Source organism: Pelophylax lessonae (genome assembly GCF_965119305.1).
Source record: "Pelophylax lessonae genome assembly, chromosome: 9".
Taxonomy (NCBI): domain Eukaryota; kingdom Metazoa; phylum Chordata; class Amphibia; order Anura; family Ranidae; genus Pelophylax; species Pelophylax lessonae.
Window position 1 is genome coordinate 13,147,113 of NC_138776.1, and position 26,241 is coordinate 13,173,353.

General features: G+C 42.2%; 1 protein-coding gene across 1 annotated transcript in view; it reads left to right on the forward strand.

The window, feature by feature from the left end:
• SLIT1 (slit guidance ligand 1) overlaps window positions 1-26,241 on the forward strand; it is a 546,950-nt gene that overhangs the window by 49,550 nt on the left and 471,159 nt on the right. The gene's annotated exons all lie outside the window — the stretch shown is intronic.

The window sequence follows — 26,241 nt, forward strand, 5'->3', positions numbered from 1 at the left end:
CTCATCTCCCCTGGGTCCTCGGACCTTGACAGGTACAAAACAAGCCACAGCAGGCTCATTCAATCCATGTGATGGAAATCTGTGTGCCAGATGGAGCTGATTCTGTCTAATCTATAGAAATATAGCTGAAGGCTCATATATCATGTATCCAGTGTGTATGGGATTATGCATGATGCCAATAAGGAATAATTATGATGTAGCTGCTTGGAAGAAAAAAAAAAAAAAGAGTGCCTGGGATGAATCCAATTAGAAGAGCAAAACAAATTTTGTTTGTATATTTCGCATGTTTCTGCTTTGTGGCAGTTGGTCCGGCGCAGCTGGTATGAGGAACGGGATGGGTTGCGCGGTGTGCCATCGGCATCTGGGGAGGGCGCCGCCAGTTGTTTCTCTCTTTGCTTTGCAATGACATTGTCCCGCTGCTAGCCAGGTGACATCTCCATGATTAAACCAGTCAGGGGGTGCCAACTCATTAATTTCAGACATGCTGTACATACCTTCGTTATACAAGTTCTGCTTAATTAGATTTAGTTAGTGCCATACCAGCATGAAGCCAACCACAGAATCTGTATAATCAATTTATGATATGAGTTTGAGATTCTGAAGTCTTATTTTATACTTCCTAAATCCCCTTTAGTCCCCAAGTTAAAAAAAAAAAAAAAAATATATATATATATATATATATATATATATATATATATATATATATGTATATATATATATAAAAATAATACATATATATATTTACATATATATATATATATATATATATATATATATATATATATATATACAAACCCGGTTCCAAAAAAGTTGGGACACTGTACAAATTGTAAATAAAAACAGAATGCAATGATGTGGAAGTTTCAAATTTCAATATTTTATTCAGAATACAACATAGATGACATATCAAATGTTTAAACTGAAAAAAATTATAATTTTAAGGGAAAAATAAGTTGATTTTAAATTTCATGGCATCAACACATCTCAAAAAAGTTGGGACAAGGCCATGTTTACCACTGTGTGGTCTCCCCTCTTCTTTTTATAATAGTCTGCAAACGTCTGGGGACTGAGGAGAAGTTGCTGAACTTTAGGAATAGGAATTTTGTCCCATTCTTGTCTAATACAGGATTCTAGTTGCTCAACTGTCTTACGTCTTTGTTGCATCTTCCTCTTTATAATGCGCCAAATGTTTTCTATGGGTGAAAGGTCTGGACTGCAGGCTGGCCATTTCAGTACCCGGATCCTTCTTCTACGCAGCCATGATGTTGTAATTGATGCAGTATGTGGTCTGGCATTGTCATGTTGGAAAATGCAAGGTCTTCCCTGAAAGAGAGACGACGTCTGGATGGGAGCATATGTTGTTCTAGAACTTGGATTTACCTTTCAGCATTAATGGTGCCTTTCCAGATGTGTAAGCTGCCCATGCCACACGCACTCATGCAACCCCATACCATCAGAGATGCCGGCTTCTGAACTGAGCGCTGAGAACAACGGGTTGTCCTTGTCCTCTTTAGTCCGATGACATGGCGTCCCAGTTTTCCAAAAAGAACTTAAAATTTTGATTCGTCTGACCACAGAACAGTTTTCCACTTTGCCACAGTCCATTATAAATGAGCCTTGGCCCAGAAAAAACGCCTGCGCTTCTGGATCATGTTTAGATTTGGCTTCTTTTTGGCTTATAGAGTTTTAGCCGGCAACGGTGAATGGCACGGTGGATTGTGTTCACCGACAATGTTTTCTGGAAGTATTCCTGAGCCCATGTTGTGATTTCCATTACAGTAGCATTCCTGTATGTGATGCAGTGCCGTCTAAGGGCCCGAAGATCACCGCCATCCAGTATGGTTTTCCGGCCTTGACCCTTATGCACAGAGATTGTTCCAGATTCTCTGAATCTTTGGATAATATTATGTACTGTAGATGATGATAACTTCAAACTCTTTGCAATTTTTCTCTGAGAAACTCCTTTCTGATATTGCTCCACTATTTTTCGCTGCAGCATTGGGGGAATTGGTGATCCTCTGCCCATCTTGACTTCTGAGAGACACTGCCACTCTGAGAGGCTCTTTTTATACCCAATCATGTTGCCGATTGACCTAATAAGTTGCAAATTGGTCCTCCAGCTGTTCCATATATGTTATATATATATATAGGTTATTTTTATCAGTTTAGACCAATTTGTATTCTGCTACATACTGTATTTTTGGTAAAAAGAAATCCCAAAAAGCGTATTTTAATTGGTTTGCGCAAAAGTTATAGCGTTTACAAACTACGGGATAGATTTTTGGACTTTTTATTTATTTTTTTTTTTTATTAGTAATGGCGGCGATCTGCGATTTTTAGCAGGACTGCGACATTGCGACAGACAGATCGGACCCCTAAATGACATTTTTGACACTTTTTGGGGACCAGTGACACTAATACAGTAATTAGTGCTAAATAATATGCACTGTTACTCTATAAATGACACTGGCAGGGAAGGGGTTAATACTGGGAGTGATCAAATGGGTAATGTATGCCTAACTGTGCTTACTGACTGTGTGTGGGGGAAGGGTACTGTGACAGGGACAGACAGATTGCGGTAGTGACTTAGCTGAAACTGCTGATCTCTCCCTGCCTGTTTGAGAGAAGACCCGCCTGCTTTGTTTACATAAGCAGGCCGGCCTTTTCTCAGTTTCCCGGACAATCGAGGGAGGAAGGCGGTGATCTCCGCCTCTCCTCCTGTGGCCCGCCTCCCGCTGTGTCTAAACAAAGCGGGGGCGCGGCTCCGGCGATGCGCGTGCGCTACCGAAACCACATGCACTCCAGTCACATAGTACTACATGACTAGACTCAGCCGAGCCGCCCTGCCGCAGGAAAAAGCCGGCGGGCGGCCGGCAAGTGGTTAAAAAAAATTTATAGCGCGCCATCCCTCCAAGCTCGCGCGCTGAAGCGCACACATACATAAGTCGCACCCACATATGTAAACGGTGTTCAAAGCACACATGTGAGGTATCGCCGCGATCGTTAGAGCGAGAGCAACAATTCTAACCCTAGGCCTCTTCTGTAACTCTAAACTGGTAACCTGTATACATTTTTAAAATGTCGCCTATGGAGATTTTTAAGTACCAATGTTTGTCACCATTCCACAAGCGTGCGCAATTTTGAAGCGTGACATGTTGAGTATCTATTTACTTATGGTGTAACATTATCTTTCACATTATAGAAAAAAATTGGGCTAACTTTACTTTGCAAATACCAATGTTACATAACAAAAATGCAATAAACGCCATTTTATTCCCTAGGGTCTCTGCTAAAAAAAAAGTATATATATATACTGTATGTATATATATATATATATATATATATATATATATAATGTGTATATATATATATATATATATATATATATATATATATATATATATATATATATAATGTATATATATATATATATATAATGTTTGTGAGTTGTAAGTAAATTTTCCAGCAAGAAAATGATGATTTTTGAATGTAGGAGAGGAATGCTGGAATTTGCGCGGTATGGAACTCTCTACCACAAATGGCGGTAACTGCGGGGAGTATGGCTACTTTTAAAAGACCCTTGGACATACATCTCAAAGATCAAAACATTCAGGGGTATGGGAAATTAATACGTTCACACACACCTACACAGGTTGAACTGGATGGACTATTGTCTTTATTCAACCTGAACTACTATGTAACTATGGACGCGGTTAATTCAATTAGGAATTCCTATTGCAGGGGATGCCTAAAATCTGACTTTTTTTCAAAAGCAGACTTTTGTGAAAATCTTCTAAGGACCAGTCCGCAGTCATGTACGATATTTTTGTTTTTTAGTCTAGCATAGGTGTGCACAGCCTATTGCATTAGGGTGTACACCCCAAAGCTCAAACACAAATGCATGTGTGTGCATGTGTAAATATACGGACAGTGTCAGTAGGGCAATGGACGGTGTCAATAGCGCAGAGATTGGTATCAGTAGGGCAGTGAACAGTGTCCAGTAGTTTTCATTATTTTAATTTTTATTATTTTTTAAAATTTAATTTTTTATTATTTTTTTTACATTTTATTTTTTATTATTTTTTTAAATTTTATTTTTTTATTATTAATATATATTTTTTCTTATTTCTTTTAGGAGACCCGTTAGGGGGCTTTGGTGAAATATCAGGGGTCTAAACAGGGGGAATCTGCCCCACACGGGTTATTAGGGTGTGCCCAGGCACACCTGGCACACCCTGTGTGCACGCCAATGGGGTCTAGATACATTTTAATTCACTTAAAAAAATCTACTATAAAATATCTTCTTTACAAGGGGACATGAAGCTGAGCATGTTGGTCCCCGAGCAGATTTGGGGTTCCTAAGCTCCCTGTCTGGACGTGGCAGCTGTGAATGGGGTGTGGAATTGTCCCTGGGGGATGGGAAGGTAGTGGTAGGATCTGTGTAATAATCTCTTTGTCTGCCAGGATCTATAACACTCAGAAGGTGATAGAAAAAAGGAAAGCTCCTGGCAGGTCTGTGTAATATCTTTCACTTCCACTGCCCATCATCACAATGGAATACATGAAAACCTCCCAACATAAAACAGGTCGCAGAAACCCGATTCCGGCCCATTCCTCCACTCTATTCATATCCTGCCGCGGAGTAAAGGAGACCCGTTACCGGGCAGAACAATCGCTCAACTGGTTTTCAACCGCTGGGAGTCTTGTAGATCCTATCATGCAATCTCTGATATTTTTTTTTTTTTAAATGTAAAAATGCAAAAAAAAAATGCAAAAAAAAATATATATATACACATATATATATATATATATATATATATATATATATATATATATGTGTGTGTGTGTGTGTGTATATATCTATATATATATATATATATATATATATATATATATATATGTATGTGTGTGTGTATATATATATATATATATATATATATATATATATATATATATATACATATATATATATATATATATATATATATATATATATATGTATATATAATCCTACATATCATATAATTATTTATTACAATAATATTCATTGATATTTATTTATTATTTAATTAATAAATAAATACAAAAGTGAGTACACCCCTCACATTTTTGTAAATATTTTATTCTATCTTTTCATGTGACAACACTGAAGAAATGACACTTTGCTACAATGTAAAGTAGTGAGTGTACAGCTTGTATAACAGTGTACATTTGCTGTCCCCTCAAAATAACTCAACACACAGCCATTAATGTCTAAACCGCTGGCAACAAAAGTGAGTACACCCCTAAATGAAAATGTCAAAATTGGGCCCAATTAGCCATTTTCCCTCCCCGGTGTCATGTGACTCGTTAGTGTTACAAGGTCTCAGGTGTTAATGGGGAGCGGGTGTCTTAAATTGGGTGTTATCGGTCTCACTCTCTTATACTGGTCACTGGAAGTTCAACATGGCGCCTCATGGAAAAGAACTCTCTGAGGATCTGAAAAAAATAATTGTTGCTCTACATAAAGATGGCCTAGGCTATAAGAAGATTGCCAAGACCCTGAAACTGAGCTGCAGCACGGTGGCCAAGACCATACAGCAGTTTAACACGACAGGTTCCACTCAGAACCGGCCTCGCCACAGTCGACCAAAGAAGCTGAGTGCAGGTGCCCAGCATCATATCCAGAGGTTGTCTTTGGGAAATAGACGTATGAGTGCTGCCAGCATTGCTGCAGAGGTTGAAGAGGTGGGGGGTCAGCCTGTCAGTGCTCAGACCATACGCCGCACACTGCATCAAATTGGTCTGCATGGCTGTCGTCCCAGAAGAAAGCCTCTTCTAAAGATGATGTACAAGAAAGCCCAGAAACAGTTTGCTAAAGACAAGCAGACTAAGGACATGGATTACTGGAACCATGCCCTGTGGTCTGATGAGACCAAGATAAACTTATTTGGTTCAGATGGTGACAAGCGTGTGTGGCGGCAACCAGGTGAGGAGTACAAAGACAAGTGTGTCTTGCCTACAGTCAAGCATGGTGGTGGGAGTGTCATGGTCTGGTACTTCATGAGTGCTGCCGGCACTGGGGAGCTACAAATCATTGAGGGAACCATGAATGCCAACATGTACTGTGACATACTGAAGCAGAGCATGATCCCCTCCCTTCAGAGACTGGGCCGCAGGGCAGTATTCCAACATAACGACCCCAAACACACCTCCAAGATGACCACTGCCTTGTTAAAGAAGCTGAGGGTAAAGGTGATGGACTGGCCAAGCATGTCTCCAGACCTAAACCCTATTGAGCATCTGTGGGGCATCCTCAAACGGAAGGTGGAGGAGCGCAAGGTCTCTAACATCGACCAGCTCTGTGATGTCATCATGGAGGAGTGGAAGAGAACTCCAGTGGCGACCTGTGAAGCTCTGGTGACCTCCATGCCCAAGAGGGTTAAGGCAGTGCTGGAAAATAATGGCGGCCACACAAAATATTGACACTTTTGGCCCAATTTGGACATTGTCACTTAGGGGTGTACTCACTTTTGTTGCCAGCGGTTTAGACATTAATGGCTGTGTGTTGAGTTATTTTGAGGGGACAGCAAATTTACACTGTTATACAAGCTGTACACTCACTACTTTACATTGTAGCAAAGTGTCATTTCTTCAGTGTTGTCACATGAAAAGATAGAATAAAATATTGACAAAAATGTGAGGGGTGTACTCACTTTTGTGAGATACTATATATATATATATATATATATATATATATATATATATATATATGCACTAGATTGCCAAAAGTATTGGGACACCTGCCTTTACACACAATTGAACTTTAATGGCTTCCCAGTCTCAGTCCGTAGGGTTCAATATTGAGTTGGCCCACCCTTTGCAGCTATAACAGCTTCAACTCTTCTGGGAAGGCTGTCCACAAGGTTTAGGAGTGTGTCTATGGGAATGTCTGACCATTCTCCCAGAAGCGCATTTGTGAGGTCAGGCACTGATGTGGACGAGAAGGCCTGGCTTGCAGTCTCTACTATAATTCATTCCAAAGGTGTTGAGGTCAAGTTCCTCCACCCCCAAACTCGCTCATCCATGTCTTTATGGCCTTGCTTTGTGCACTGGTCCAAATCATTTGGTGGAGGGGGGGATTATGGTGTGGGGGTGTTTTTAGGGGGTTGGGCTTGGCCCCTTACTTCCGGTGAAGAGAATTCTTAAGGCGTCAGCATACCGAGACGTTTTGGACAATTTCATGCTCCCAACTTTGTGGGGAGAGTTTGGGGATGGCCCATTCCTAGTCCAACATGAGTGCGCACCAGTGCTAAACCAGTGCTAAAAGCAAGGTCCATGAAGACATGGATGAGTGAGTTTGGGGTGGAGGAACAGGCACTGATGTTGGGCAAGAAGGTCTGGCTCGAATGTCTCCGCTCTAATTCATGGCAAAGGTGTTCTATCGGGTTGAGGTCAGGACTCTGTGCAGACCAGTCAAGTTCCTCCACCCCTTACTCACTCATCCATGTCTTTATGGACCTTGCTTTGTGCACTGGTACAAATCATTTGGTGTAGGGGGGATTATGGTGTGGGGGTGTTTTTCAGGGGTTGGGCTTGGCCCCTTAATTCCAGTGAAGGGAACTCCTAAGGCGTCAGCATACCAAGACAATTTGGACAATTTCATGCTCCCAAATTTGTGGGAGGAGTTTGGGGACGGCCCCTGCCTGTTCCAACATGACTGCACACCAGTGCACAATTGGCTTTTGGTGGTTAAAGATCTATGAGTATTATTATTGTTATTTTGGGAACATTACAGTAATAGCTGAAACTTCCAAATGAATATTTCAGGTTTGTGAAGTCTTCGCAGGCAGTCCAGCATTAAAACACTTCTAGTATTTTTTAATATTTTTTTTTGGTGTGAGAATGGGAGAACACATAAACATATGGTGTCGGTTTCCCACATTTATCTGCAAAAGTGGTAACACACTTGAATAGTCAGCTTCCCTTTAATGGAAAGTTGCCCGTTCCTGGCAGCTTTCAGCACTGACTAATGGAGGTTGAGGCTCTGGGAAGTCACCAGTGATCGGGTTTCAGGGGTCAAGATGTTAGTGTAAAGAGATGATGGTGACAGGTTGACTCAACCACAGTAAATGATATGGCACTATTAACATTTGGCATCCTGGACCTTATTTACCAACAACCTGATGAAAGGTCAGAGCCAAGGCGAGGATTGACATTCTCCGTTCTGTAGAGAGAGAGAGAGAGAGAGAGAGAGAGAGAGAGAGAGAGCGTCTCCGGAGCACCGCTTGTAAATAAAGCTGAGTGACCATTGAAAGCAATGTTGGGTTCGTAACGATTAAGCCTGTGAAGGAAGCTGGAAAAGTTGCGGAAGTTATAAACATTTTTTTAAAAATGTAACGTTTGGCTCCCAGATATTTCACTGTTTTATTTTTTACAGCTACAAAAAGGTTTAGGCTTGTTGTCAACAGGTCGCCATTTTTGAAGACCATGCGGTAGTGGTTGAATACACCAGCGGCGGCTCGCGGCTTCTCCGGCATGGCGGCGTCTCCTTGAGTCCTGAGTCCTCAGCTCCCGGCTCCCGCCTCCCACCTCCTCCCGAGCCAATTGCATGGGGTTTGCCTTTCGGCTAATCAGGAAGCGTGTATCGGACACGCTTCCTGATTGGCCAGGAGGAGGATCCGTGTGACAATAGCGAATTTTTATTCACTATTGTCACACAATGGGTGGGCTCAGGGCGCACTGCTCTGCGCCCTGGGTCCATCCTTTGCATCACCCTATTAGAGCCTCTGGCTCTAATCAGGTGATGCAAAAAAAAAAAAGCCCATTGAACTCCATGCGTCCGGCGTCCTGCATGTAGATTAGGGGTCCGGACGCATGGTTAGGGGGGGCAGAGCCCCTGCGCCCTCCACACACCGGCCGCCACTGGTATACACTATATTACTAAAAGTATTGGGATGCCTGCAGTCTTCCCACTGACCACCAATGTAAGGAGCATTCTTTCCACTGATCACCAATGTAAGGAGCATTCTTCCCACTGACCACCAATGTAAGGAACATTCTTTCCACTGACCACCAATGTAAGGAACATTCTTCCCACTAATCACCAATGTAAGGAGCATTCTTCCCACTGACCACCAATGTAAGGAACATTCTTCCCACTAATAACCAATATAAGGAGCATTCTTCCCTCTGACCTTCAATTTAAGGCGCATTCTGTCCACTGACCACCAATATAAGGAACATTCTTCCCACTGTCCACCAATGTAAGGGAACTGAGTGTAATCTGAGACTTGAGTGGAGGGAATAGATAGATCCCCTCTTCACAGTCTAAAAGAGAAACATGCACAGCTGTCAGTTGCCTCCTTTAGACTGAAGGAAGAAGGGGGGGGGCATGTTCCCCTGTAATGTCATCTGAAAACTATGTCCGCTCCTCCCTGTTCTTGCACAGCCTACTAATGGCGTGCCGATAGACCCTCCCCTTCCTCCATTTGTGAATATGGTGATGTGCGGGGCTCCCAGGGCCCCCTGTTTCACATATACCAGGAGGCGCCGGGGGCACTTAAGTTATTCGCCTGAGCAAGTTGCAAGGGGGCAGGCTGGAAGTTAATTAAAATAAAACAGTAATTAAACAAACAAAAAAAAATAACCCAAGATAATTGCAGCTAGGGGGGGCGGGGTGCAGAGGAGCCAAGTCAGTGGAATGGGTGAAGATCTGCTTGCTATGGGATGCAGCACATGGTTGCATTGCTACGAATGTAGCCGATTATCCTTCGGATGTCAGGTTTTTTATGTAACACATATATGCATGTTTTCTTCATCTCTTGTGTTGTGTAGGTTTGTTCTGAGACAGCCCACGATGTGCCGCTGGTGGGTATGACCCTTTCGCCATCCAAGGCATGTGTGCGAAGCCCCCTTCGGTAATTGATAGGCTTAGGGGGAAGGAAGTGGCCAGGCTCGTGTTCTGTTCAGTCTCTTTTTCTTCGCTTTCTATCTCCCAGCCTCATGACTGCTGAGCAGCATCTGCTCCTCACACATAGAACAGGCTCTTGTGCTTCCTCTGAGGCCGCAAATGAAAGCTGATCTATGCTTTTAGTCATTGCTACTGCCACTTATTAACTGGGATATATTTCCCTTTTCTCTTTAGCTGCAATAGACGTAGTGACAGTAATAGGAAGAGCGGCAGAATTACATTACGCCAAGACATAGCTGTACACATCTCGGATATCGAGCCTTGGGGCAATCCACTGCCAAATGGTTTAAAAAAATGAATAGTTTGTGATTTAGAAGGTTATTTTTTTTCTCCCATGTTCTCTTTTATTATACGGCCTCTGGAATTCAGATTCACATTGACTGAGATGAAAGAGCTGGGAATATCGTCTCATACTTACCCATAAAAATGTGGAAGAAGCTTCAGAATCTCAGTTCTGCCCAAATAATAAGTCTCAGTTATTATTAGTTTTTCCATTCTTAACCTTCTATAGAAGTTTATCCTTAACCATAACTTTTTGAAAAATTATTTTTGGATAGAGAAGAGCAGCTTCTTCCAGGGTTCCTTCAGAGGTTAGAAAAAAAGGGGGGTTTGGTGCAAACCAAAAACCGCGCAAGTGGTTCAACCGTGTATATATGTATAAATATGTAAATATATAATCAATAAATATAAACATAAAATTATATGTGAATATAGATATTAATAATTAATAAATATTAATTATTTACAGGAATTGCTTCCTTGTAGTGAGCGGCAACAAAAAAAGCAAGGTGCTGAACAATTGTTTAAAAGAATGGGTAGTGTCGCGCTCAAACATAAAGTGCTTGTGCAGATATTAAACCTTAATTCAAAAATTAAAAATACATGATAGGTGACAATCTAAAAATCAATCAATCTGTGCTCAATATTGTAAAGTGCAAACAGTCCATATGCAGCATCAAACAGTCCACATCTCTTTGGTGTCACACAAATTAGCAGAGACTTGATGTTAGTGCAGATTAACCTTCACCTCCACACTTCACCCAGTGATCTAGTAAGGTACTCCTTACCGGAAATATATGACCCCTTAATTATAGGGGGTCACATAGGCAATATCTCCACTCAGTACACACGATCCTCAGCTCCTCTGTTACACAGTGGGTAATCCAGCATCAAGCCCTTATAGTGTAGCTCGGATCAGGTGGCAAACATGGGTGGGACAAAAAGGAGACTCTCATGGTGCAGTACATCTAAACATATCGCTTTATTTAAAAAGTATTGCACTTACTCGAATCACCATAAAACAATCGCCTTTCTCATAAAAACATCCAGCGAGGGTTGTGAGCACTGCCGATCGCACAGCGCTCCTCTAACCCGGAAATGGCTACGGTCTCACGTTTCCCTTCCCGACGTACGTTTCGTCAGTACGTCCTTGGCAGAGGGGAGGAGGACCCCCACAATGGTGGAGACCCCAACAACCATGGCCTCAGGAGAATTACTGGGAACAAGAGAACCCAGGACAGAATTGGGTAAGGGATACCTATCCCCAATATCAACAGGAACAGACCCCCATAAGAAATGGCCCCCCACCTGGAAGACAAGAAAACAGAGGAGAGGATGCAGGGGCGGAAGAAAGAAACAAAAGAAAAAGAGAATCCTAGGGGCAGGAATCTTCAACCTTAGTGACGCCCAATTTTCCACTGATGAATTAAAATTATTGGAATTGGGCCTTAAATTCGCCCCTGATAGAGGTGTTGACAAGTTCAACACATACATTGATATTGAAAAATACATAAGAAAACTCAAAATTAAAAAACACTTTCTAGAGAAACCTTTGAGCCAGAATCCTATGAGTTCTGAATTTCAAAATAGTGGACTTAGAAATAAATCCACTTTCAATCCACCCAAAGCCTCCAATCACTGTTTGGAGGTCTTCAAAAATATGGTGGAAGATGATGTTAAAAAGATCAAAACCAATTCAAGCAATCGAAATGACATACAAAAAGGACTGGAAGAATTAGAAAAAAGGAAGAATATAGTAATCAGAGGAGCTGATAAAGGAGGTGGAATCGTAGTTCTAAACAAAAATGATTATAAAGAAGAACTCGATAGACTAGTAGGTGACACCGTCACCTACAAGAAGCTGAAAAACAACCCCACCAAAGCCTTGAAAGATAAATTAAACAAATTGGTGAAAAAAGCCAAAGAAAACGGGATCCTTACAAAGAAAGAAGCACAGTACCTTGTACCAAAAGCACCCAGACTACCAACCATATACCAGCTGCCGAAAATCCACAAACATAAAACTAAGCCGCCCGGCAGGCCAATTATAAGTGGAATTGGATCTATTTTCTCCAGGATTGGAGAATACATTGATCATTTTTTGCAGCCTATAATACCTACCTATCCGTCTCATCTACAAGACAGTAAACATCTAATTAACATCTTAGAAGAATTAGAAGTACAATCGAACACTATCCTAGTGACCATAGATGTGGAATCGTTGTACACGAGTTTAAAACAATCAGACGTGATAGACACCACCATTGCTGCCTTAAACTCTAAAACCAATCTCCAACCAATACAAAAAAAGTTTATATGCGATGCCCTTGGCCTGGCAATGGGCAACAACTACTTTTGGCACGATGGTAGTCACTATAACCAAATTAAGGGCGTGGCAATGGGTGCTAAATATGCACCAAGTGTCGCTAATATCCTTCTGGGCCAATGGGAAAAGGAGGTAATTTTCAAGAACCCCAACCCATCGTTAACCTTATACAAAAGGTTCATTGATGATCTGCTAGTCCTATGGAGTGGTTCGGAGGAGGACCTAAAGAAATTCCTGGCAGAAATCAATGATAATCAGTATGGGCTGGTATTCACAGCCACTTGGGAGACTGAATCCGTGAATTTCCTTGATTTGACCCTGGTAAAAGAGGACAATCAGATCTGTACCAAGAGCTTCTTCAAGGACACGGATAGGAATAGTTATATTCCCACAAGAAGTTGCCATCATCCCAAGTGGCTGGGAGCTATACCGAAGGGACAGTACATGCGCATAAGACGCAACTGTAAGAAAGAAGAAGACTACTTGACCCAATCAAATCTGTTAACATCTAGGTTTGTTGAAAAAGGGTACAAATTGGAAGAAGTTTTGAAAACAAGAGAACTTGTGCTACAAATGCCGAGGAAAGATCTGCTGAAAACGAAAAAGAAGAATAAGAACAGCAATGGAGAAACAGCGTTCCTAACCAACTTTAATAGGGATTATAAAAAAGTTGAAGCCATTATGAGAAAACATTGGCCAATTTTGAAAAAAGATAAGACCTTGAACAAAATATTACCGGAAAAACCAATTTTCATTTATCGAAAAGCCCCTAATCTTAGACACAGCATTGCTCCAAATATACCAGACCCGCCCACCAATAAACCAACTTTCTTAGATGTAAATGGTTTTTTTCGTTGTGGGAGGTGCAATGCGTGCAAGAAAACAAAGAAAAATCCAAGGAAAACCACCACCTTCCAATCTAATGTTACCGGTCAGCAATTCAATATCAAAAAATTCATTTCATGTAGGTCCACCCACTTACCTACCTGATAACTTGTCCTTGTGGCCTCCAGTATATTGGAAGGACCACAAGACAATTATCGGTGCGTATTAACGAACACGTTAAAAACGTGAGGAAGGGATTTCCAAAACATAGCCTCTCCAATCATTTCCGCTTGTACCACAATAAGGATCCTTCAAAAATGACTTTTTGTGGTATTGATAGAGTAATAAACCATTGGAGAGGAGGAAACATGACTCAAAAAATATCCATTAATGAAACCCAATGGATATATAAAATGAACACATTGCAACCTTTAGGTATGAACATTGAGATAGATTTGAATTGCTTTATATCCAACTTTTAATAATAATTTTAATCTTTAATTTTTTAAAAATTTTAAAATTTTAATCTTTTTAACCAAAAATAAAATTAAAATTAATTTTAACTTGTCTCTAATAATAACAAAATTGAGGTAGTATATGAAAATTTCATGATATAAACTCAATTAATTTGCAAAATGTTGTTTAATTTATTTAGTACTGAAATGGTTAATGAATTCACTAGGTTATGCATTTGTATCAATACCGCTATTGATGGAATTTCAATAATGTAACGTGAGGCATTCCACCACAAACCCAGTAAGCACAGTTGCGGTCCAAGGTTTTAAACTAAGCAATTTTGCTTTGGGTATATATTAAAAAGAAATAAATTGCGGCGTCATTGCTGCAATACTATGATATTATCCTTTTTGTTCTAAGCAGGCTCCCTTAATGATTCTGATCCGAGTCATGCGGGCGGGGTTACAAATTAAGGAGTTTCTGATTGGATGCCAAGCGGTGTATTCTCAATAAATATGAGAAGTAAACATACGGTCACATGATCCCCTGATGACGTCAGGTCGTACTGACGAAACGTACGTCGGGAAGGGAAACGTGAGACCGTAGCCATTTCCGGGTTAGAGGAGCGCTGTGCGATCGGCAGTGCTCACAACCCTCGCTGGATGTTTTTATGAGAAAGGCGATTGTTTTATGGTGATTCGAGTAAGTGCAATACTTTTTAAATAAAGCGATATGTTTAGATGTACTGCACCATGAGAGTCTCCTTTTTGTCCCACCCATGTTTGCCACCTGATCCGAGCTACACTATAAGGGCTTGATGCTGGATTACCCACTGTGTAACAGAGGAGCTGAGGATCGTGTGTACTGAGTGGAGATATTGCCTATGTGACCCCCTATAATTAAGGGGTCATATATTTCCGGTAAGGAGTACCTTACTAGATCACTGGGTGAAGTGTGGAGGTGAAGGTTAATCTGCACTAACATCAAGTCTCTGCTAATTTGTGTGACACCAAAGAGATGTGGACTGTTTGATGCTGCATATGGACTGTTTGCACTTTACAATATTGAGCACAGATTGATTGATTTTTAGATTGTCACCTATCATGTATTTTTAATTTTTGAATTAAGGTTTAATATCTGCACAAGCACTTTATGTTTGAGCGCGACACTACCCATTCTTTTAAACAATTCCTTCAGAGGTTGCTATGGGTTCCTTGAGTTGTGGCTGATTGACCTCCCATATGATGGTGTCTGTATACTTCGGGGGCCAACACCACATTGGAAAGCCAACTGCTTGACACCAATGTTCTCTTTAGCTGTCTGTAAGAGGACTATTCTTCTTACTGACCACCAATGTAAGGAGCATTCTTCTTACTGACCACCAATGTAAGGAGCATTCTTCCCACTGATCACCAATGTAAGGAACATTCTTCCCACTGATCACCAATGTAAGGAGCATTCTTCTCACTGACCACCAATGTAAGGAACATTCTTCCCACTGACCACCAATGTAAGGGACATTCTTCCCACTGACCACCAATGTAAGGAGCATTCTTCCCACTGACCACCAATGTAAGGAGAATTCTTCCCACTGACCACCAATGTAAGGAGCATTCTTCCCACGGACCACCAATGTAAGGGACATTCTTCCCACTGACTCACAATGTAAGGAGCATTCTTCCCACCGATCACCAATGTAAGGAGCATTCTTCCCACTGACCCCCAATGTAAGGGGCATTTTTCCCACTGATCACCAATGTAAGGAACATTCTTCCCACTGATACCAATGTAAGGAACATTCTTCCCACTGACCACCAATGTAAGGAACATTCTTCCCACTGATCACCAATGTAAGGAGAATTCTTCCCACTGATCACCAATGTAAGGAACATTCTTCCCACTGACTACCAGTGTAATGAATATTCTTCCTACTGACCACCAATGTAAGGGACATTCTTCCCACTGACCACCAATGTAAGGAACATTCTTCCCACTGACCACCAATGTAAGGAGCATTCTTCCCACTGACTACCAATGTAAGGAACATTCTTCCCACTGATCACCAATGTAAGGGACATTCTTCCCACTGACCACCAATGTAAGGACCATTCTTCCCACTGACCACCAATATAAGAGACATTTTTTCTACTGACCATCAATCCTAGTGGGGGAATCCCGCTGACAGCTGAAAGTATCAGTTTCAGGTATCGGAGCATTTGCACGAGTACTGATACTCATGCAAATGCTTAGTATCGTTATCAGTGCAACCCTACCAATCATTTTGGATGGACTGGCCCTTCATGGTTTAACTTTTGTAGAAAATAGTTCTAGGTAGATGGGATAGGTGGCGTTGTGTAGTTCTGCTCCAGTTGATCCCGGTTTATCAAGCTAATTCGTGTGAAGTGCCTCACGTTCGATGCCCAGGCTATTGTGTCTCTTCTTGGCACAGAATGAAAACATTTGCGCTACAAATATAACAGCCTTACGGCAATTTTCTCTAGAACCAATTTTACGGGCGGCTAATTAATTTCTGGAGGCTTATGAAAGGAAACGCACAGTTTTCTATTTTCGTCTCTCATTTCATGAAACCAGCTGAAAATTCACAAACAAGTGATGTCAGAGAGCTTGGGGGGGGGGCACAGTAACCAACGTCCTCCAATTTGTGGTTTGCTGATCAAAACGCTTTGAATTCCATGTGAAAGTTATTAGTTTTAGGAGAGTGTCTGGAGAGTCTTTGTATCGGGGTCTGCTCGGTGGATACTTTTCATATCGGATTGGAAAAGTTTAATATTAAAGTTCTCTTGTCTGGATTTCCGTCTCTCACTTTACAGAATAAATTCCAACATGAAGGGGACCTTCACTTGCTAGGCGCTGGTTGCTGGTGGACGATGGTGACTCGGCCACAGTACTCGAAGCAGCGCATCTCGGGTCTTCTGAGAGTTTGAGGTTAGCACTGTATAGAGGACTGAGGTCCACTCTCCCCTTGATGCTAACAATGAAAGCGATTAATTAGAGCGTGGGAAGCTTCGACCAAGTTGGCGTTTCCCAGTTATGTTTGGGTTTCGCCATCCACGCCTCTTTGGATGAACCCCTGTCTCTTGCACTTTTATTCCTTGCTTGAGTTTTGGGCAACTAAAAATGTCAGGACACCAGGAGACATCACCAGGGAAAGGGACCTATTAATATTTGATCAACTGAAAGCCAGACATGATCTACCAAATTCACATTTTTATTAGATATCTTCAACTACGCCAAGCTTTCCAAAGCCAATTTAGGGAGGTGTGGGTGGAGGCACTACCCGCGGACCTTGAAGACTTATTGTCATCAGTCGACCTAACCAAGCCATTATCAGTGACCAATAAAGATTTTTTCAAGAAAGCTCCACTGGCTGTCATCAAGTGTAGGGAGAGGTGGGCTGGGGAGGTGCCGGAGATTCAGAGAGAGGACTGGGAGGAGTTGGGGAAAAAACATTTCAAACACCTAGTGGCAGCCAGGGATAGGTTGATCCAGTTTAAATTTCTTCACAAAATTTACTACACACCAACTAGACTGACCAGATAGACTGTATCCTACCTCCTCGGCAGAATGCTTGCATTGTACCCCCCCCCTCACAGATGCTGACCACATATTTTGGAGATGTACGCAGATCCAGAATTTTTGGTCAGAGATAACCTCCTTTATCTTGGAGGTTCCCATGGTCCCCATTCTTATGTCAGTTGGGGTCTGTCTCTTGGGCCAATGGAGGACATGGTACCCTCACTTGCCCTTAGAACTCTTCTCAATATACTTCTATTCTATGGCAGAAAGGCTATACTTCTTCACTGGAAAAAGCAACTTGCACAAATTTTGGAGATGTCCGCAGATCCTGAATTTTTGGTCAGAGATAACCTCCTGTATCTTGGAGGTTCCCATGGTCCCCATTCTTATGTCAGTTGTGTTCTGTCTTTTGGCCCTTGTGGAGGACATGGTACCCTCACTTGCCCTTAGATCTCTTCTCAATATACTTCTATTCTATGGCAGAAAGGCTATACTTCTTCACTGGAAAATGCAACTTGCCACCTCACTCTCCTATTGGAAGGGTCTGGTGAACTCCATGATGCTCTTTTATAGAACAACATACTTATCTAGGGGATGTATTAACAAATTTGAGAAAGTATGGCAATCCTGGAGCTTACCACCATCCACAGTGGGATGAGAGTCATACATCTCTGTAATAACCATGTGGGCACATGATGTGGGAACTGGGAATAGTTGTGTAAATCGGTTGACCCTGTGAGGAAGAGCATACTGCTCCACTACAGAAGGCAAGCTCACTGGTGGTCATTTAGATTTTTAACTTTTTTCTAATGACGCATGATGCAATCATATATCCTGAATTTGAAGGAGAAATTAAGCTGGCTGGTGCGGGGGTGGGGGCACTATTCCTCCCACTGACACCAATGATGGGGCACTATTCCTCACACTGACACCAATGATGGGACACTATTCCTCCCACTGACACCAATGATGGGGCACTATTCCTCCCACTGACACCAATGATGGGACACTATTCCTCCCACTGACACCAATGATGGGGCACTATTCCTCACACTGACACCAATGATGGGACACTATTCCTCCCACTGACACCAATGATGGGGCACTATTCCTCCCACTGACACCAATGATGGGGCACTATTCCTCCCACTGACACCAATGATGGGGCACTATTCCTCCCACTGACACCAATAATGGGACACTATTCCTCTCACTGACACCAATGATGGGGCACTATTCCTCCCACTGATACCAATGATGAGGCACTATTCCTCCCACTGACACCAATGATGGGGCACTATTCCTCCCACTGATACCAATGATGGGGCACTATTCCTTCCACTGACACCAATGATGGGGCACTATTCTTCCCACTGACACCAATGATGGGGCACTATTCCTCCCATTGACACCAATGATGGAGCACTATTCCTCCCAGTGATACCAATGATGGGGCGCTATTCCTCCCACTGACACCAATGATGGGACACTATTCCTCCCACTGATACCAATGATGGGTCACTATTACTCCCACTGACACCAATGATGGGGCACAATTCCTCCCACTGATACCAATGGTGGGGCACTATTCCTCCCACTGATACCATGATAGGACACTATTACTTCCACTGATACCAATGATGGGACACTATTCCTCCCACTGATACCAATGATGGGTCACTATTACTCCCACCGACACCAATGATGGGGCACAATTCCTCCCACTGATACCAATGGTGGGGCACTATTCCTCCCACTGATACCATGATAGGACACTATTCCTCCCACTGATACCAATGATGGGGCACTATTACTCCCACTGACACCAATGATGAGGCACTATTCCTTCCACTGATACCATGATGGGGCACTATTCCTCTCACTAATACCAATGTTAGGACACTATTGCTCTCAGTGACACCAATGATGGGACTCTATTCCTATTACTACACTTCGGGGTGCAAGGCTATCTCCACCTTTGGACATCATTAAGGACTGTGCACTCACCTATTTCACATCCCTATTGGGACCTGAAAAACTTTTTTAGCGCTGCTAATGTGTTTTACTCTTAGAGGATTTGATCTCTACAGGAGGAGTTGAATACATAGTTTTTACGTTTAGTATTACATTTAGTATTACGTTTTGACATTAGCGGACGGTGAACATAACTGCATTATTGTTTGCGCATTCCTGATGGCTTGGCATGCCACGGTTCTAAATGATCCCAGCATGGTTCCCATTAATTGTGATTTCTCTGAATGCGGAAATCGGAGCTTCCTTTGCTAATTTGTGTTGGAGACATAATAAAAACATACCTGGAACACCGTGGGCTGTACGCAAAGTTGTTTTTACTGTATTTAAAAAAAATGGAACGCTGTTTAAATTCCATAGCCAGAGGGTGCAAGGGACGGCTCGAGCATCAAATGAGTTAAAAAGCTTCCCCTCCATGTGTCTAATTTAATTTACTGTGGTTGAAGCATAAGGAAAGCTGACCTATGAATAGTCTCATAAACCTGGAACCCTCTATCAAGGGTCAGCTTTGATCTAAATTATGCCATTCTACTTTTATACCGTAGCACACATTTAACTCACCCGTTTCAGCTGGCTTTTTACCGATGGTGGCCTCCGGTCAAAAATGAAAGTTAAGCCCTGAAATACATAGGGAGCCAGAGCCTACCTAAACCAGGCTTTTTTTAAAATCATTTATAGTGTAATTTTATTTTATTTTTTATTTATTTATTTTTTAAACGAAAACATATTGCATTTAATTTTTTTAGTTTAGTTTAAAAAAATGTAGACTAAACAAAAAAAAAAAAAAAGATTTTAGTAAAAAAAAAAAAACTAAAGTATTTAATACGTCATTTTTTACAAAATTCTTTTAAAATAATTTATTAAAGTTTAGTTTAATTGTAACATAGGGGTACCTTGGAGCCTAAGTATTTTTCTGATGCTTGTTGCTTACAAGTAAAAGTCAGTATTTTTTGCTAGAAAATGACTTAGAACCCGCAAACATTATATATCTATATTGTAAGCTGGGGAACAGGTAGCAGGTGCAAAGCTCCCTGGAATGAGCAGTCTTTCAGGCACAGATACCAAATCCAGTGTGGTAGTGACAAACAGTGCGGTGTTTATTGGTACTATATACAAGTCTATATACAGGTGCTGTACAGTGCTTTAAGGAAAACAAGCAGGAATAATAATAATAAACAAAAGCCTAGCCGTGTCCCGGCGCTTACTACACACAATGCAGTCCCTCACTAAGGTTGGCCATACACTATACAATTTTCTTGTTCAACTTTCCTTTAGATTTACCAAAACCATGTAATATAGGGTCAAACCTAAACACTTTCAATTTGTATGCAATCAGGCAGGCCCTTGCACTACATAGTTTAAGGTAAATCTAAAGGAAATTGAATAAGAAAATTGTATAGTGTATGGCCAGCCTTACACAGACTGAGCAAGCCTACAGCTTGTCAGTTTCCAAAGACACAAACTGGTAGTTTTACTGACCTTCCGCTCTCATAGACAAACGGTGGCTGTTTTCCCAGGCTGAGAGAGCACTGCTGTCTGTCTCAGGGGAGTTTAAATGGGCCTGGTGAAGAGGACCAAGATCCGAACTGGATCATGGATCAGAGATCCCTAAAGGTATAGGAGAGATGCCTTGGTGATGTATAAACCCCGAACAGGACTTTTCCTGTCTCTCTTTGGGACGCTCTGCTACAATATATATATATATATATATATATATATATATATATATAAATATTATCAGAAACACTAGAGAATAAAATGGTGGTCGTTGCAATATTTTTATGTCACACTGTATTTGTGCAGCGGTGTTTCAAACGCAATTTGGTTGAAAGAAATACACTTTCATGAATTTAAAAAAAAAAAAAAACAGTAAAGTTAGCCAAATTTTTTTGTATAATGTGAAAGATGATGTTACACCGAGTAAATAGATACCTAACATGTCACACTTAAAAATTGAGCAGGCTCCTGATGGTGGAGATGAGGATGGTTGCGTGTTAGTACCAGGTTATGGTCTTCAGGATGGCCCCACCAGGAGGTGAACAAGTTGGGGTCCAGTAGCAGATATAGCAGGTAGGGATCAAGAAGAAGTGTAGTCAGTAAATAAGCCAAAGGTCAGTAACAAGTGGTTGCAGGGTGGGATTAAGCAGTGGTAGTGAAGATATGGACAGCAGCAGGAGAGACAAGAGTAAGATATTGGCTGGAGAGAGCACAATAATCTGGCAAACAGTGCAAAGGCATGGCTTATTTAGGAAAATCATGGGAGGAACTAATGGTTCAAGATTCAAGAGAAACAAGACACATGGCAAGGTTGTCTAAGGAATCAGTCAGGAAGCTGTCCAGTATTTCTGGTGGCTCAGCAACCAGTATTCACCAGAGCTCCTGATGGTGGACATGAGGATGGTTGCGTGTTAGAACCAGGTCACGGTCTTCAGGATCACCCCACCAGGAGGTGAACAAGTTGGGGTCCAGTAGCAGATATAGCAGGTAGGGATAAGCAGAAACATAGTCAGTAAACAAGCTAAAGGTTGGTAACAAGTGGTCTCAGGGTGGGATTAAGCAGAAGCTTAGTCAGTAAACAAGCCAAAGGTCGGTAACGAGTGGTAGTGAAGATATGGACAGCAGCAGGAGAGACAAGAGTGAGATATTGGCTGGAGAGAGCACAATAATCTGACAAGCAGTAAGTGCAAAGGCATGGCTTAACCAGGAAGTTCATGGGAGGATCAAAGGGTTCAAGAGAAACAAAAAACACATGGCAAGGTTGCCTAAGGAATCAGTCAGGGAGCTGTTCAGTATTTCTGGTGGCTCAGTAACCAGTTTTCACCAGAGCTACTGATGGTGGAGATGAGGATGGTTGCTTGATAGTACCAGGTCACGGTCTTCAGCATCACCCCACCAGGAGGTGAGAAAGTTGGGGTCCAGTAACAGATATAGCAGGTGGGGATCAAGCAGAAGCGTAGTCCACGTTGGGCTGATGTTTGTCCTGTGGTAACGGTTCGCTCAAGTTTGTGCGTCTCTGTTTGTTTTTCTTGTGGAAATGTTTGTATTTGTGATTTATTAAGCTACCTTTCTGGGATTGAAGGGAGGCGGATGGTGGTTGGAGCACTTGTGACCCAGAGTGCCCAGGCATGAATCATAGCTCCAGAGCACCTTTCCGATGGGGACATACGTGGCATGTATCCACGTTGGGCTGATGTTTGTCCTGTGGTAACAGTTCGCTCGTGTTTGTGCGTCTCTGTTTGTTGTTCTTGCGTAAATGTTTGTATTTGTGGTTTATTAGGCTACCGCGCCGGGATTGATAGGAGGAGGTTGGTGGTTGGAGCACTTGTGACCCAGGGATCCCAGGCATGAATCATAGCTCCAGGGATACTTTCCGATGGGGACAAACGTGTCATGTATCCACGTTGGGCTGATGTTGGGCTGATGTTTGTCCTGCGGTAACAGTTTACTCGTGTTTGTGCATCTCTGTTTGTTTTTCTTGAAGAAATGTTTGTATTTGTGTTTATTTAAGCTACTGTGCCAGGACTGAAGGGAGGTGGATGGTGGTTGGAGCACTTGTGACCCAGAGATCTCAGGCATGAATCATAGCTCCAGAGAGCGCCTTTGTGATGGGGACATACATGGCATGTATCCACGTTGGGATGATGTTTGTCCTGTGGTAACGGTTCGCTTGTGTTTGTGTGTCTCTGTTTGTTTTTCTTGTGGAAATGTTTGTATTTGTGGTATATTAAGCTACCGTGCCGGGATTGATAGGAGGCGGATGGTGGTTGGAGCACTTGTGACCCAGAGATCCCAGGCATGAATCATAGCTCAAGAGCACCTTTCCGATGGGAACATAGGTGGCATGTATCCAAGTTGGGCTGACATTGGGCTGATATTGGGCTGATGTTGGGCTGATGTTTGTCCTGTGGTAACAGTTCCCTCATGTTTGTGCGTTTGTGTTTGTTTTTCTTGCGGAAATGTTTGTATTTGTGGTTTATTAGGCTACCGCTCCGGGATTGATAGGAGGCGGATGGTGGTTGGAGCACTTGTGACCCAGAGATCCCAGGCATGAATCATAGCTCCAGAGAGCGCCTTTGTGATGGGGACATACATGGCATGTATCCACGTTGGGCTGATGTTTGTCCTGTGGTAACGGTTCGCTTGTGTTTTTGCGTCTCTGTTTGTTTTTCTTGTGGAAATGTTTGTATTTGTGGTATATTAAGCTACCATTTCGGCATTGATAGGAGGCGGGTGTTGGTTGGAGCACTTGTGATCTAGAGATCCCAGGCATGAATCATAGCTCCAGAGCGCCTTTCTGATGGAAACATAGGTGGCATGTATCCACGTTGGGCTGACGTTGGGCTGATATTGGGCTGACGTTGGGCTGATATTGGGCTGACGTTGGGCTGATATTGGGCTGACGTTGGGCTGATGTTGGACTGATGTTTGTCCTGTGGTAGCGGTTCACTTGTGTTTGTGCGCCTCTGTTTGTTTTTCTTGCAGAAATGTTTGTATTTGTGGCTTATTAAGCTACTGTGCTGGGATTGAAGGGAGGCGGATGTTGGTTGGAGCACTTATGGCCCAGAGATCCCAGGCATGAATCATAGCTCCAGAGTGCCTTTCCGATGGGAACATAGGTGGCAGAAATCCACATTGGGCTGATGTTGGGCTGATGTTTGTCCTGTGGTAACGGTTTACTCGTTGTTTGTGCGTCTGTTTGTTTTTCTTGCAGAAATGTTTGTATTTGTGGTTTTTCAAGCTACTGTGCCGGGATTGAAGGGAGGCGGATGTTGGTTGGAGCACTTGTGACCCAGAGATCTGTGGTTCCTAATCATCGCTCCAGAGAGAGTCCTTCCGATGGGGACATACGTGGCTGAAATCCACGTCCCGAACATATTAGGAAGATATATAAGTGAGTGCAAATAAAACAAACACACTTGTAGGAGTATACATGGATGTGTACATGTATGAATTGCATCCTTTATCCCACTTAATCTTCGATAATGGAGGAAGGGTAAAAAAAAAAACCTCCGAGTAGGATTGCTTACATCTGGCTTGTGTTCTCAGCTGCTGGAAAAGCAAGTCTTAAAGTCGCAGAGCGATGCTGGATACAGCTGTGTCTCGTTCTGCTGAGATCAGTGAAGACATGGACATAAAGAGCGACTCTCCGATCTCATTTCTTTTCAGTTAAGAATTTTGTTTGTGACTTTGGGGTCATTGGAAGCAGTGCAAACCCATAGCTACTGGTTAGGCTTCCATGTACAGTCCTCAATTATATGAAAATCCTAATGCGATCTGGCCTAGGACGAGAAGGAAGGTGGTAACGGCACGGGCGTCACTTTGGTCCAACAGGCAAATTGCACAAGAAATGGCGGTTATTAAGGATGGACAGATGATTCCTTGTCTGCCTGTTTATGACCAGCTTACTGCACTTAAACTGGAATGTAAACATTTCCATATACAACCAAAGAGAATTCCCAGCTCAACTTACCAGCAAGCCTGCAACCAACCGAATTCTCCTGTGTAATAGTTTCCACTTGCCAACTGGGCCAATTCTAAACTTTCCTCTCCTATATGTAAAATGTGTGTTTTTTGCTAGAAAACTACTTAGAACCTCCAAGCATTTTATATATATATATATACTGTATACATTGCTCAAAAAAATGAAAGGGACACATTGAAAACACATCAGATCTCAATGGGAAAAAATATCATGCTGGATATCTATTTTGGTATGGACTGTGTAATATGTTAGGATCTATACTGGTATGGACTGGGTAATGTGTTAGGATCTATACTGGTATGGACTGGGTAATGTGTTTGGATCTATACTGGTATGGACTACGTAATGTGATAGGATTTATACTGGTATTGACTTGGTAATGTGTTAGGATCTATACTGGTATGGACTGGGTAATGTGTTAGGATCTATACTGGTATGGACTGGGTAATGTGTTTGGATCTATACTGGTATGGACTACGTAATGTGTTAGGATCTATACAGGTATGGACTGGGTAATGTGTTATAATCTATACTGGTATGGACTGGGTAATGTGTTAGGATCTATACTGGTATGGACTGTGTAATGTGATAGGATTTATACTGGTATGGACTTGGTAATGTGTTAGGATCTATACTGGTATGGACTGGGTAATGTGTTAGGATCTATAGTGATATGGACTGGGTAATGTGTTAGGATCTATACTGGTATGGACTGGGTAATGTGTATGGATCTATACTGGTATGGACTGGGTAATGTGTTAGGATCTATACTGGTATGGACTGGGTAATGTGTTTGGATCTATACTGGTATGGACTACGTAATGTGTTAGGATCTATACTGGTATGGACTGGGTAATGTGTTATGATCTATACTGGTATGGACTGGGTGATGTGTTATGATCTATACTGGTATGGACTGGGTGATGTGTTAGGATCTATACTGGTATGGACTGGGTAATGTGTTAGGAGACCGCGAGACCCCATCCAAGTTGCGGTGGTTCGTGGGGTCTGCGGTGGTTACGGTGTCTGGTGGAGTGCTTGGAGCCCTCGGGAAGCACTAGGAGCATCCGTCAACGGAGGTACCCAGTCAGGGTGCAGGGTGATCTGTAACAGGTAGTGAACACTATTACAGTGATTAATGATAATACTGTACACTTGCACTGTACTAATGACACTGGTTGGTAAGGGGGTTAACATATAGGGGCAATCAAGGGATTAACTGTGTGTCTAAAAATGTGTAATGTGTGCTGCTTTTACTTTCTGATCTGACTGCTTTCTCTCTCTGCATTTCGGGGAGAAGAAACAGCCGGATCGCTGTTCCCAGTATGCAGAGTTCTGTGTGTTTGTAAACAC